Below are 13573 nucleotides of genomic sequence, written 5' to 3'. Positions count from 1 at the left end.
TCTCCATCGCGCCTCTACTCCATCGACCGGCATCTTCGCGCCAGAGCATGGGAGCCCGTCTTCCTCCCTCTCCACCGCGCCTCTCGTCCGTCGTGGCTTCTCCGGCGTACGGACCCGCTGCAGCACCTTCTCTAAGGGACCTGTCGTGGCCTTCTCCATCGGAGCAGCGAGCTCCGCGCCACAGGCGAGCTTTACACCGATGAACTTCACATGCCATGCGCCAACGAGCCTCCATTCCCAAGCAGCAAGGTGATGTTGCGCTTTCAGCGCATGTTGCAAACGTATGTTTCAAGTGTTTTCAAAGTTTCATAGGTGTGTTGCAAGTATTTCATATGAATGTTACAAAAGTAGAACGGGATATTGCATATGCTGCAAGTGTTTCATAGGCATGTTGCAAGCGTTTGTTCAAAGTGTTTCATCTGTTCTAGACGCATGTTGCAAGCGTTTTGATCTGGATGTTTCATATGTTTCACACATATGTTGTAAGAGATGTTCTAAATGTTTCGGCTGTTTCATTCCTATCTTGCAGTAAGTATTTTCATGTTGCAAGTATTATATCTTAATGTTGCATATGTGTTCACACATATGTTGCAAATATATGTTTTAAATATTTGTTTTGCTTTGTACTTATATTGCCAGGGCAGCGGATTCACGTCCCAGGCTGGAGAGGCTGCAGACCGTGGTGGCGCCCAAAAATATAAAGGAACAGCTCTTCCGAGAGCAGCCCAAAACATCCTTAGCACCCTCTGCGCCCTCCGGATCCTTCTGCTCCGGCTCAAGCGTCTGATGCCTCTTCAGCGCTGAAGTCTGCGTCCTCCCGCATGCGGCACGCCCGCCCCCAATCGCGACCCGGTCTACTACAACAGCGCCCATCGGCCGACGGCCCTCTTCTCTGTCTCTAGTCTCTACCCCTGCTGCAGCTGTAGAGCTGCCTTGGTTGCCGGCTGGGCACTGCCTACTCCTCACTACTCGGGCGGCCCAACCTCCAGCGGCACCGCGTCAACATCCCCTGCTTACCACAGCATAGCTCACGCCTTATGGTGAGAGCCGGCCTAGTTTCATCATATTTTGTTCAATTTTGTTTTTTCATGAATGGATGCAAATGTTTAGTTTGTAATAATCATGATTTAATTTGCAATATTTTATATCATATGACATATTATGCTAGGATAGAGAGATATGTTAGTAAGATTTTACAATATTTCTACAAAGTACTTGAATGCTTTAAATTGATATCGACATTTGTTTTTTTTTATTATATGTATTATTAGTGTATGGCTGGTATGATTTTTAGTCCTATGTTATTTAGCCCCCATCATGACTCATTTCTAGATCCGCCACTGTATATTGCATTCAATTGTTTCATGTTGCAAGTGTTTCGTTGATTAGAGGTATATTCATAGTCTCATGGGGGCATGGCCTGAGCACTGGGGGAAGGCCGTGGCAAGCCGGGGGGCCGACAGATGGGGTGCACGGCGTGCCTAGGGTCCTACGGATAGGGCGTGATCGTCCTCATCCAGGCTCTCGGGTCCCGCCCGCGCAGAGAGCGGAGGGGGTTAGGGGGAAGGAGTGGTGGGTGCAGCCAGGGTGTGTGTGCGGGGCAGGGCGAGGTAGATGGGGGACGGACATGCGCCCCTGCAGCAGTGATACGGTGCAGCGGCAAGCGCGGGCAGGCTGGCACAGCAACATGTTCGGGGTGTCTGGACATGCTCATTTGCTCTGGACGTCCGAGCACTAGTAAGTCCCCTACGGGATACGGCAGCTCCTCGCCTCCTCGCTTGAGTCCAAGTCACGCCGCTCGCACGCTCTGCCACCTGGCCCGCCTCTGCGCCGTCACCCGCCGCCGCCTCGCCCCCTCTGGCCTCCGATTTGTGCTCCGCAGGGCGCTTCTCTGCCCTTGGCCGGTCGCTGGCTGCCCGCCCGCCGGCCACTGCCCAACGGTGGCCGCCCCGGCTCCCCGGACCCACTCGGCAGCCAGCCGGCCACGGGCTGCTGCCCGCTGGGAGCAGCCGAGTAGAGCAGCTGAGCAGGCGAACAGGAATAGTGTGAGCAGAGCAGGTCAGCCAGCAGGCGAACTCTTTCCAACCCTCTTAAGGCCTGTTTGGATTGTAGGATTTTTACAAGATTTTTCGAGGGTGCCATTCCTAAGGAAAGGAAGCATGTGGGTGTGTTTGGAACAAGGGAAAGGAGGGAAATGAGCTACGTGCATTTCACAGGAAAAAAACCATCCGGTCAGAACCAATGGAAATCACGCTGACGCTTATCACGGCTGCATGCAGATAAAAGAAGATAAGAATGTCCAGGAGAGAGAATGGATGTAGTTAATGAATAGAGAGTACAGCTGCTAAAGTAAAAGATCGATGTAGTTAATGAATTAAATAATAATATGCGAGACAACCTATGTGTCCTGAATAATCACTTTAGAATGCAACAATGGTTAGAACTAATTTATTGTCTAGGGGCATGCGATGATTCAACCATATTCCTACTATCCAAATAGCTCAAAGTATTCATTCCTGTGTTTTAGAATCATGTAATTTTTCACTTTTCACTCCACTCTATTCCTGCGGTTTTTTCTATTCCTCCGTTTTTCATTCCTTTGTTCAAACAGGCCATTATCCTGTATTAGCGTATTCCCTGACTCTGGACGCTGTTGTTTGTTGGGCTGGGCCAAAAAAAAAATTGAAGATCTACTCCCTGGTTATTTGGGTCACGACTAGGGCCATGGCCTTAGTTGCCTTAGTGCTGGGCCTGCCCCTGAGTCCTCGATTTTGGTTGGAGTTTCTCACTAGTCAAAAGGAATGTACGTTGGCACGTGGCCATGACTCTGGATCTCTAGTTTTTTTTTATGAAAACTCTGGATCTCTAGTTGAGTGAAGGTGAAGCAGCAAGGAGGAGAGATGTTGGAGGCGTGGATGAGTGAATGCAGACATGCTGTTGCGCGACCCAACACTGATAGCTAGATGAGCTAACTAAAAAACTTTTGGTTGGCATGAGGAAATCCATTATATACATGTATATGTATAGGAAATAACAAAGGATATAATAATAACTTGAAAGGTTAATGGTTGTAGTTGTGAAAATGGGTTCAACGAGTTGCCTCTCCCTGGCACTCGGCTTCGTGTTAAATAGCTCGGGGAACAGCCCCCGGCTGTGGCTTGTACAAGGGTTAAGTTTGTTACAACAGATTAGAGAGATATACATCTTGAGCTACAATCTAGGAACAACCCATGCCTAGACACTAGAGGAGATGCCTATCATCTAACACCCCCTCAATCTCAGCCACATACAAGGTTGATATTGTTCATGAACTCTCGTAGCTTCACACTAGGAAGAGCTTTGGTGAACCCATCCGCCATCTGATCCCCTGAATTAATAAACCGAATGTCCAACAACTTGTGTGCAGCTCTCTTTCTGACAAAATGGAAATCAATCTCTGTGTTTTGTTCGAGCATGAAACAAAGGATTTGCAGAAAGATATTTTGCACCCAAATACATGATTGTCCCCTGATAACAAGTTATAGAAATGTCCTAAATCATAATCAGACTGCTGATGCATGAAATTTTATTGATATGCGTACATTTATAGCACTGACGCATTGAAGGACCGAAACAGCCATCAGGGGATGAATGAGAGCCGTTAATAATTCTTCCCGAGAACTTGGCCTACATCCCAGTTTCGACTCAAAGCACCTCTCGTGACATGTTGACCTTAGGAATAATTAGGAGTGACTTAGAACACCCACTACCGGACAGAGCATCTTTGCCGAGGGCCTGTCCCTTTACCGAGGGCAAATAATCGGGCACTCGGCAAAGAGTCTTTGCCGAGGGCCTGACCCTCGGCAAAGAACAGCCCTCGGCAAAGACTCTTTGCCGAGGGCCAGACACTCGGCAAAGACAAGCACACGGCAACAATAATTATTTGCCGAGGGCTAAACCCTCGGCAAAGGGCCGGCCCTTGGCAACACCGCCTGACACGATGTCCGTCTTCTACCGTCAATCTTTGCCGAGGGCATCACCGTTAGGCCCTCGGCAAAGACTTTTTAACCGTTTTTGCAATTTTTTTTAAAAAATCCTTTGCCGAGCGCCCTGTGACCTGGCGCTCGGCAAAGACAGTCTTTGCCGAGTGTCAAGGTTGGCACTCGGCAAATTAAAAAACAAAATTTTGTTTTTTTTCTCCCCGTTTTTTCCTGGGCCTTGCTACAGTAATTGAAACTCCGTTTCAAAATTTGGGACAATTTTGAGTTTTTTACTATATTTCCTTAATTATTTTTGTTTCGTTGAATTTTTTTGACTATTTCAAATTTGAACTGCATGTACATGAAATAATGGAATTTGGTCATTCAAAAAATGGTATTCATGATGTTTGGCGTATGTTGAGGCCGTATCCAGGAACTCGCATGAAATTACGAGCATCTTGTTGTCGTAACATGGCGATGTACTTGCGGTAAAAGTGTATTTAAATTATATAAAATCCAAACGAAGTCTGAAAATCACGAAACTTATCGAGGTGTCTTGTTATCGCATGTGGAGGCCGTGGTAAAAAATTGAGAAAGTTTGAAGCAAGTTGTGATGTCGGATGCCTAAAAGCCAAACATCTCCACGTCGGATGCCCATGCAGCATCTGATTGTGCACCTCCCGTCCGAGGTACGTTTGGGGGGGGGGCGTGCAAGCCCGGTGGTGCTATCCAATCGAGAGATGTCTAAAGACTCTTTGCAAGAAATGTACAAATAAAGCCAGAATTGAGGCTTCCATTGCAGAGGCAAGTCTAAGGGAGGAGGTGGCAAACTTCACAACACTATACTACAAGCCGAAACTTCCTAGCAATCATAATCCACTCCCTCGTTACAATGTTGGCGAAAATGAAAGGACCTACAGCCTGTTCCAAGGCCAACTCGGCAGCGCAAGTGGATCGACCAATAAGATATTGGGAAATGAAGAGTGGCGAAGTGTCATGCTATATGTGTTGACCAACCTTCCCGAGGTGCAGCCGTTCGTCGAGTAAGTTCTCAACGAACTTGTTTCAATACGTCCTGAATATTCTTCATGCAACCCCACTGATTCTCGTTCGGACTGGGAATTTGTTCGTGAGTCCTGGCATCAATCAAGGGATCCTACCTCGCAGGAACATGACACCCTTCTTTCTCGAGGTGCGGGTGCAGGGAGGCCTGATTTCATTTCCTGGATCAAACAAAAGGTAATGTCCCATTTAGCTCCCACGTTCCATATTCCAAGTTTCTCGTTCGTTCGATTAATATAACGACCTATCATGCTTGAGCTTGCAGGCCCAGACTGACTCGTCCATGAGTGAGGAGTTGAGACAGGTTGCAGGCGGCTATGACGTTAGGGTGCAGTCATTTACCGGTTATGACGTGAACGGATATCGCTTCCACACAACAAGATATGAGCAGACTCGGCCCAAACGGAAAACCACAAATAGCGGAGTTTGCACGCCCGGCACTGATGGCCTCGACTATCATGGTAGAGTTGAGGAAATATATGAACTCTCATTTCATGGTCACAAACATAAACCTATCGTGTTCAAATGCCACTGGTTTAATCCTCGAGAAACGAGACGGACCCCTCATCTTGGGCTAGTCGAGATTCGAGAAGATTCCGTCTATCCAGGAAAAGATGTCTACATTATGGCTCAACAGGCCGTGCAGGTGTATTATACGCGATATGCCAACCAAGACAAAGCGGATCTTAAGGGTTGGGCTATTGTGCACCAGGTGTCTCCACACGGTAAACTACCTGCCCCAAACGATGACGATTACAACTTCAACGCAAACACATATGATGGACAGTTCTTTCAAGAAGATGGGCTACCAGGCACGTTTGAGATAGTCTTACCCGAAGCGATCGAAATGGAAGTAGACAACAAAACGGAGGATGACGAGGTTGATGGAGATGTGGTGCAAAATGCCAAGGACATAGAAATGCTTGACCGATTAAGGCTAGGCAATGACAACGAAGACAACATAGAACCTTCAAATAGTGTTGCCCATTTGGACAATTTTAACAGTGATGACGACACCTATGATCCTAATCATGAAGATTATTCCTAATACATGTAATACTACGTTTGTTTTAGTTTGTGTTTTCTTTATTTATTTTGAATCTATTTCTAATATATATACTAATAAGTCTTGTTCATTCTTTGTGATTGCAGGTGATGGCGAGCAGCCGTCCACGACGTGAGACGACCTCCCTTTACGGGAGACCACGCCCTCCTGTTTCAGACGAGGGGTCGGGGTTAGGGGCAACGTCCACAGGAGGTCAGAGGAGGAGGACCAGGGTCAGCAGGAGGCGGCGGACTCCTTCCCCGCCACCTTCAGACGAGGTGATGGAGGAGGAGCACGTGACGGCCATGCCCGAGGACGAGGTCGAGGACGAGGACGTCCGAGAGACCCAGGACGAGTAGCCCAGGACGAGGCCGCCGAGGGTGATAGTTCCGCTACCCCGACTGTCTACTAGTGAGGTCCCACGAGCCTCCCTCAGCCTCCGCTTCCTCACAACCGGGCACTGATTCGCCCTATGGCGAAGAGGTAAGTAACTATAGATGTTATCACAACTACTTCATATGGTAATGTTGGAAATCAAAAGAGGAACTGATAAATTTTCTTAATCACTTGTGCAAGGCCTGGTTGGTTTTGTCGGGTACTTCTGCACGCTCCCCTGCGAGCATCCTTGGTGTTTTGTGCAGGAAATGGTACCCCGGCCTTGTGAACGTGTTCGAGGACGTGCGGCAGCCGGCCTACACGTGGGACAGGTACCAGTTGGCCCCTGACGACATGTACCGCAACAAGCAGGAGCGGGTTCTGGCGGAGTTTTGGGTAAGTCTCTCTCGCACAACATTTTCATTGGGCAAGTCTTTTATTGAAATAATGAATGGATACATCGATTTTGTATGTAGATGTATTTCAAGCCAGAAGGACTTGAGGCCCGGGCGGATCAGGCAGCTGCCGCCGCCTGTAGGAAGTACGTCACTGACATGCACCACGAGGCGCGCGTGTAGGCCCACAGAGACTACTACGCCGTGGTGTTGAAGCAGTCCATCAGCAAGCCTGATGCAAGACACGTGGAGCTGTCCCGGGCCCAGTACCTTGAGGTAGACGAAAAACATTAATAATGATTCGTTTTGAGATTAAGTCGGTTTAATTTTATCTTTTTCTATGTCAAATAATCGATGACTTGTAGGTGGTTCCCGGTGCCGATCCCACTCCTTGTGCAGGGAGATGATCGTGGACAGGTGGTTGTCCAATGACTTTGCTGAGAACCACGCGAGGCAGCGGGACTAGCGTCTGCTGAGGCGAGGTGCTACTCACCATCAAGGCAGCCGCAGCCTCCCGGCCTACAAACAAGCATATGTAAGTAATTTCTTTTATCTTATTTGACGCTGAGTTCTGCCTTATTTCTCACCATCTTGCCGTCTTACTCGCAGGAGGCTGCACACCCGGGCGTGGAGGTCTCGGAGTTCTCTGCGTGGGCTATGTCCCACATGGGCAGGGCATCTTCCTCTGTCTCCTTCGACCCGTCTGCCCCGCGCGAGGTGTACTCCGACCCGACCGTGCACACTAAGGTCCAAGAGTACACCTCAAAGGTGAGGGAGGTCCATGGGGAAGATTACGATGTGCGCACTGAGCCCATTGATGCAGAGACCATCATGAGGCAGGAGAAGGCAAGAAGCATGGGCGGCTGTGGATTGCAGACGGCGCCATCGACTCCACCACTGTTCCCTCTCTCGACGTGCTCCGAGCACGGAGCACGAGCTCTAGCCAGCCCATACGCCCACGGCCTAGTCCGTCACTGCAGCGGGTCAACGCTCTCGAGGTACGTCCTGTTTTACTCGTCGTACGTTCATCTTTGCACACCTAAGTTACATTTGCATTACTGAAACATTGAAGTTTGTATTGTAGGCCGAACTGCAGGCCCAGAAGCTCGTGGTCGAGGCTCAGAGCACGTAACTGCAGGCCCAGAGGGAAGTGTTCGCGGCTCAGGAGAGGAGGATGCAAGAAATTGAGGCCTTCATGTGGAGTGTCCAGCAAGGGAGTGTACCTTTGCCGTTGGCAGCACCTCCACCGCCTACTCCTACAGCCACTCCTGTAAGTATGAAAATTCACTCTTACTAGATGCTTCCTTGACATACAACCATGGTTGACATACAAACTTACTAGATGCTTGACATAGAAACTTACTAGATGCTTGACATAGAAACTTACTACATGCTTGCACTAGCTATGACATACACCAATGCTTCACATAGAAACTTACTAGATGAATCTCACACATGCAACCTCTTATCCTTTTTGCAGCTTCCGTCGGCGGGTTCGAATAACCCCGCTAATGCGTCACCGAATGAACCATCGTGTCATAGGCCGCTTTTTTGAGGAGTTGTGCTTCGTCATGTGCTTGGACTTGAGCTTCACTTGTGGTTGTGACTTGTGCTTTGACTTGATGGACTGTGTTTGTGAATTTATGACTTGTGGTTGTGATATTTGACTTGTGGTTGCGATATGTTGTTATTTGAGTTGTGGTTGTGATATAATGTGTGAAAATTGTTTCGTTGTGATATATATGTGATTATTGTGATGTTTGTGATATATATGTGACATGTGATATATATTTGAACTGTTTGTGTCAGTGGAATGCAAAAAACAAAAAAAAAATTGCAGTTTCGGTTGATTTGCCGAGTGCAATGGTCATGACACTCGGCAAAGCTGGGAAACTTTGCCGAGTGCCAGGACATTGCACTCGGCAAAGATTTTTTTTTAAAAAAAGCAAAAAATCTTTGCCGAGTGCCAAGCTGGGGAGGCACTCGGCAAAGAGTTTTTTTAAAAAAAATAAAAATGTCTTTGCCGAGTGCCTTGCCGCCGTGGCACTCGGCAAAGAGTTTTTGAAAAAAAATAAAAAATGTCTTTGCCGAGTGCCCAAACTGTCGGCACTCGGCAAAGACGCCGTCAACGGAGCAGCGCCGTTGACGGCTGCTTTTCTTTGCCGAGCGCCGCCGTTGGCCCTCGGAAAATGCTTTGCCGAGTGCCCGACAACTGGCCCTCGGCAAAGAGCCTCTTTGCCGTTAAATTTTTTTCCGAGGGCTCTTTGCCGTGGGCGGCGCTCGGCAAAGCCTTTGCTGAGGGCTTTTAGGCCTTTGCCGAGTGCCCTGGGCCCTCGGCAAAGATGCTCTGTCCGGTAGTGACCACAGAAGCAAAACAAGCAAGATTCGAAGCAAGGTGCAAACCAAAGAACTTGAGCAAACTACAACGGCTTCGGTTGCTATGAGCTTGGGCGCCTGTGAACCCAATAAGCTTTTCCAGGCCTAGCACTGCGGGAGGGAGTTCAAGTGAATCCAGGTATATGGGCTCAGTTCCGTTCACTCGTTCAGTGCATACAAGCACACAAGAGTCCTTGCTCTTGTGGTCCAAACTCCAAAGACGCCCAAGGTGGGCCTTGTTGCTCTTGTGGTCCAACGCTGCCCGTACGGCTAGTGGAGACTTCTTGTAGCTTCAGTCTCTGGTGATGCACGCACACGCCCTGAGTCTGTAGTGGCTAACAATGCGGGTTGCTCTTGACCAAAATCATGAAAGTCTGCCGGTGCAGTAGTGCATTTGTCACATCCGAATTATATATATCTGCCATTTGTTTGTAACTTGTTCGTTAATTTCACAGTTGAAGTTTGAACTGAATCAGTACGAGCTTAATTACCGATTCATTGCTATATATGTTCCATAAGTTTTCCTTTTCATTTTGGCCTTTGCGTTACTAAACAATTAACCATATGTTGTTGGATCTCTCTCCTTTGCCCCAATATCATCCGAGATAACAGCGTAGCTTCAGATCCAAGCTTTCTTTACCGTTGCAGTGCATTTGTGCAATAGAGGTGTGGCAGATTGGCGGTGATGAGGCAGAGACGCACAAAAGTAGAGGAGTGATATGATGCTTCAGATTGTAAGCAACCTTTGCTTGCTCTCGTCTCCCTCAGTATCTATCCTAGCTGGGAGGGAGGGTTGAGTGGGAGACGAGAGCAAGCAAAGGTTGAGTATCTATCCTAGCTGGGAGGGAGACGAACAATGCTGCCAAGAATCCTACATTCCTTTTTCAGTGTTATCCTGAATGCTAAACGGTAAACAGTCGGTCATCTGCCGTTTAGCCCATTATTCAGGCAAAACGTGTGTTTAAACGGGCAAAACGGCCATTTAAACAGTCAAAATAATCGATTAAATGGAAACGGTGTACCACCGTGTAGCGCTTAAACAGTGTGTAAACGGCCTAAACGACCGTTTAGGCGAACAGTGCTTTTATTTATTCTTTGCCTCATCAATGCTGCCAAGAATCTGAATGCTGGCTTAAGCTTTGGTCTTTCCTTCCTCCTCCCCCCCCCCCCCCCCCCCCCCCCCCCCCCGCCTGCCAGGGTGCATGTTATCTTGTCCGAAACCTTAGCTTATTTCATCAGGCTTTCTCCTCTCCACATCTGCTGAATCTATCCATCTGGCTGCGCATTTCACTGTACATCCGGTATATATAGTTTGAATTTGAACAAGGAGGCCTCGATCCTTATCTCTGTGCTTGCCCAATATTCCTGAAGCCTGCAGGTTAGTGAAATCAGCGCTGTTAATTTCACTTCAGGGTTTTTCTTTTTTATTTTGTTTTCTTCTGTTTCTTCTCTTTGCAAAAGTAGTGATACAAATTTGATTGACATGCATGCATGCATGCATCCGTCAGATTTAATTGACGTGTGTGTGCGTCATAATCGTTTGTGTATATCATTTGCTAGAATAGTCTATTATGTAGCACACAGGTCATATGGCCATCCCCTCCGATGACTTGTTGGATGAATATGGTAATGACGAATGAGACAGGAAGCCATAAATCCATAATGCAGTCGAACGTAACAATAGTACGGCTTGTTCCACTTATTATCTAGTATATCTTTGTTGTCTCATATTTCATGGGTATATAGTCCATTTCTCTTTTTTTTAATTTATATATGTACTATAAAAAGGAGTTTTACTACCATCTTGAACCTAACAGCTCATATGGGTCATTTGTTTAAGAGGGATGGAAAAATAAGAGACATTTAAGAGACCCTCTTCTTATCAAGTCTTCTAAGTCGTTTTGCATATTTTTCATTTGACCAACAGAGACTCCAATCCTTAAGAGAAGAATAATGGCCCGTCAAAAAATTTCCATCAATGACAAGAGTTGGCCTGAGGTTGAGGGCATCAACAGCTATGCAATATTCATGGGATACATGTCGATGGGCGTGAGGGGGCTTGGTTTGCTGGTGCTTACATGGACCACGGTTGTCCTCCTCGGTGGCTTCGTCTCCATGCTGCAGAAGAAGGATTTTTGGTGTCTCACAGCTATCACACTAGTCCAAACTGCCGGGTTAGTTTCCTTACTTCCTTAGTAATTAAGTCGTTCATCTTTGTACATTAGATCTATCAGTCCATATTTCATATCAAATCAATCTGAACTATTTAGTGTGATAACCTTTGCATGGCTAGAGGGTACTCTACTTTTATTAAAGTGTAGAAACTTGGAAAACATCCCGTATCCTTTGGGTCGTATGACCTTTTCATGTGTATATAGGCTGAAAACAAAGCATGTGTTACAATACAATACAATTACATCTAATACCCACCCGACTTCTAAGTAGGAGGATCATGGACACAAAGACAATACCTAAACTCAGTCAACAATTCTATAGGCAAAGACGGAAACCTGGACCCCGTGATGTGAGGTCAGGTGCTTCGTTCCCCACCGCTACTCCTGTTTCCTCCCTAGCTGCTTCTGTCACAGTACCTATTGCCACCATTATGTCGTATTCACTGACGCCGTCAACTGCCTCCCCTATGGACATGAGATTATGAAAGTAATGCCAAGGATCTATAGTGCAAAGGATGATAACACATATTTTGTTAGTCCCCAATGGAGCCTTCACGATAATCCTCACGAGACGTGTGAGAAATAGATTAATCTTAGGAATTCTTCACAAGTATAACAAAGATCTAGCCACCAATTTTCAAGACTCTAATCACCATGGATAATGATAATCATTAGATCTATATTGTGTTGCCTAAATAATTATCCACCTCTGCCATCATGAAAAACAATATAGAGTAACCTCTTAATCTGTATATAAATTACCTTTATGCCATTATAAAATATACATTAAAGTAACCCCTAAATTTCCATCTAATTATCCACCTACCATTATGATGGACAATCTAAGTTACCCCTTAGATTTGCGTCTAATTACCATTTATGTCAATGCTAAACAAAAACTAAAATTGCCCTCATCTTACCAAGATCTGCTATCATGAAAAATGCTCATAAATTATCCACTTGGGTTTCACTAATAATGAATTAAAAACTGACAATATCAAATACAGGTTATGCCATCATATAGATCAAGTACACATATGAGTGATAAATATATATGTTATGTTTGAGGTATCATAAAAAAAACTCTCTTTAATGGCTTACATACGAATGATATTAATATCCATGATATATATAATTGTAGGCACTATTTTTTTTTAATAAAGCAATAGGTCAACACTACTACATTTTTTTCATGAACATGCGCCGTAGGGCAAGTTTTTCATCAAGAGAAAAGGAATGAGACAAGTTCATACAACGGGAAAGAAGGCATAAACATGGTAGTACAACACGCAGACCTTGTTTAGCCAAACTCGAACACCACACATAGAGCGGGTCATGGTGGGGTTCCGCGTTCCCGGAACTTTTGTTCTGGAACGCAGATCAGGGACGGCGCGGTACGGACTCAGGATCGTGGTTGGGACACGATCCAAAGCACACTGGATCAGCAGCATGGGTGCTGGCACAGATCAGTAGCACTGGACGACCCAATGCAAAGCTAAGCTGCGGAAATCGATGATGCGGCACTGGACGCTGGTGGCGACGCTACTCTTGAGCTGGGCAGCTGCGCGGTGCTGGAGCCAGGTGCCGGTGGCGGCGCTGCGCTAGCTAGAGCCGGGTGCTGGCGGTGGAGCGGCGCGGCGCGACGCATGTGCCAGGTGCTGGTGGCGGGGAGGCGCTGGTTTTACCCAATTCCGTCGGACGAGAGAGTAGAGAGTCAAATGGGCCTGCTGATTGTAGTCGGATGGGAGAAGCTAACTGGTTTCATCCTAACGCAACGGTCAATGTAAATATTCACTATACCACAGCCAATCTGATAAATAAATACATATAGAATCTTAATAGACAAGAATTATTGCTACTTAATACCTCTAACTAAAAAAATTATATTAAGTTGTAATGTTTTCTCTTTGTTCATTTTATAACATATAATCGATACTACTACTCTATAGTGTCTATCTAGTTGTTATAAATAAACTTGCCCAACTCATCACCGATTCGCATTGTCCTCAATAAATCTGTTTGGTAGCTTTCATGCATTGGCATACGGCTTCGCCTTTCTTCCCATAACTAATAATCTCGCTTGCAACACTTTATTAACAGGGTCTTTGATTTCCTTTTAAAGGAAAAGGCAAGTGACGTTGGCAGTTCTTTGAAGGGCTTGATCGTTGCTGTAGGTGCCGCGGTCGT

This window comes from Miscanthus floridulus, chromosome 14, assembly GCF_019320115.1.
Source record: "Miscanthus floridulus cultivar M001 chromosome 14, ASM1932011v1, whole genome shotgun sequence".
Lineage (NCBI taxonomy): Eukaryota > Viridiplantae > Streptophyta > Magnoliopsida > Poales > Poaceae > Miscanthus > Miscanthus floridulus.
Note: the sequence above shows the minus strand (reverse complement) of the source record.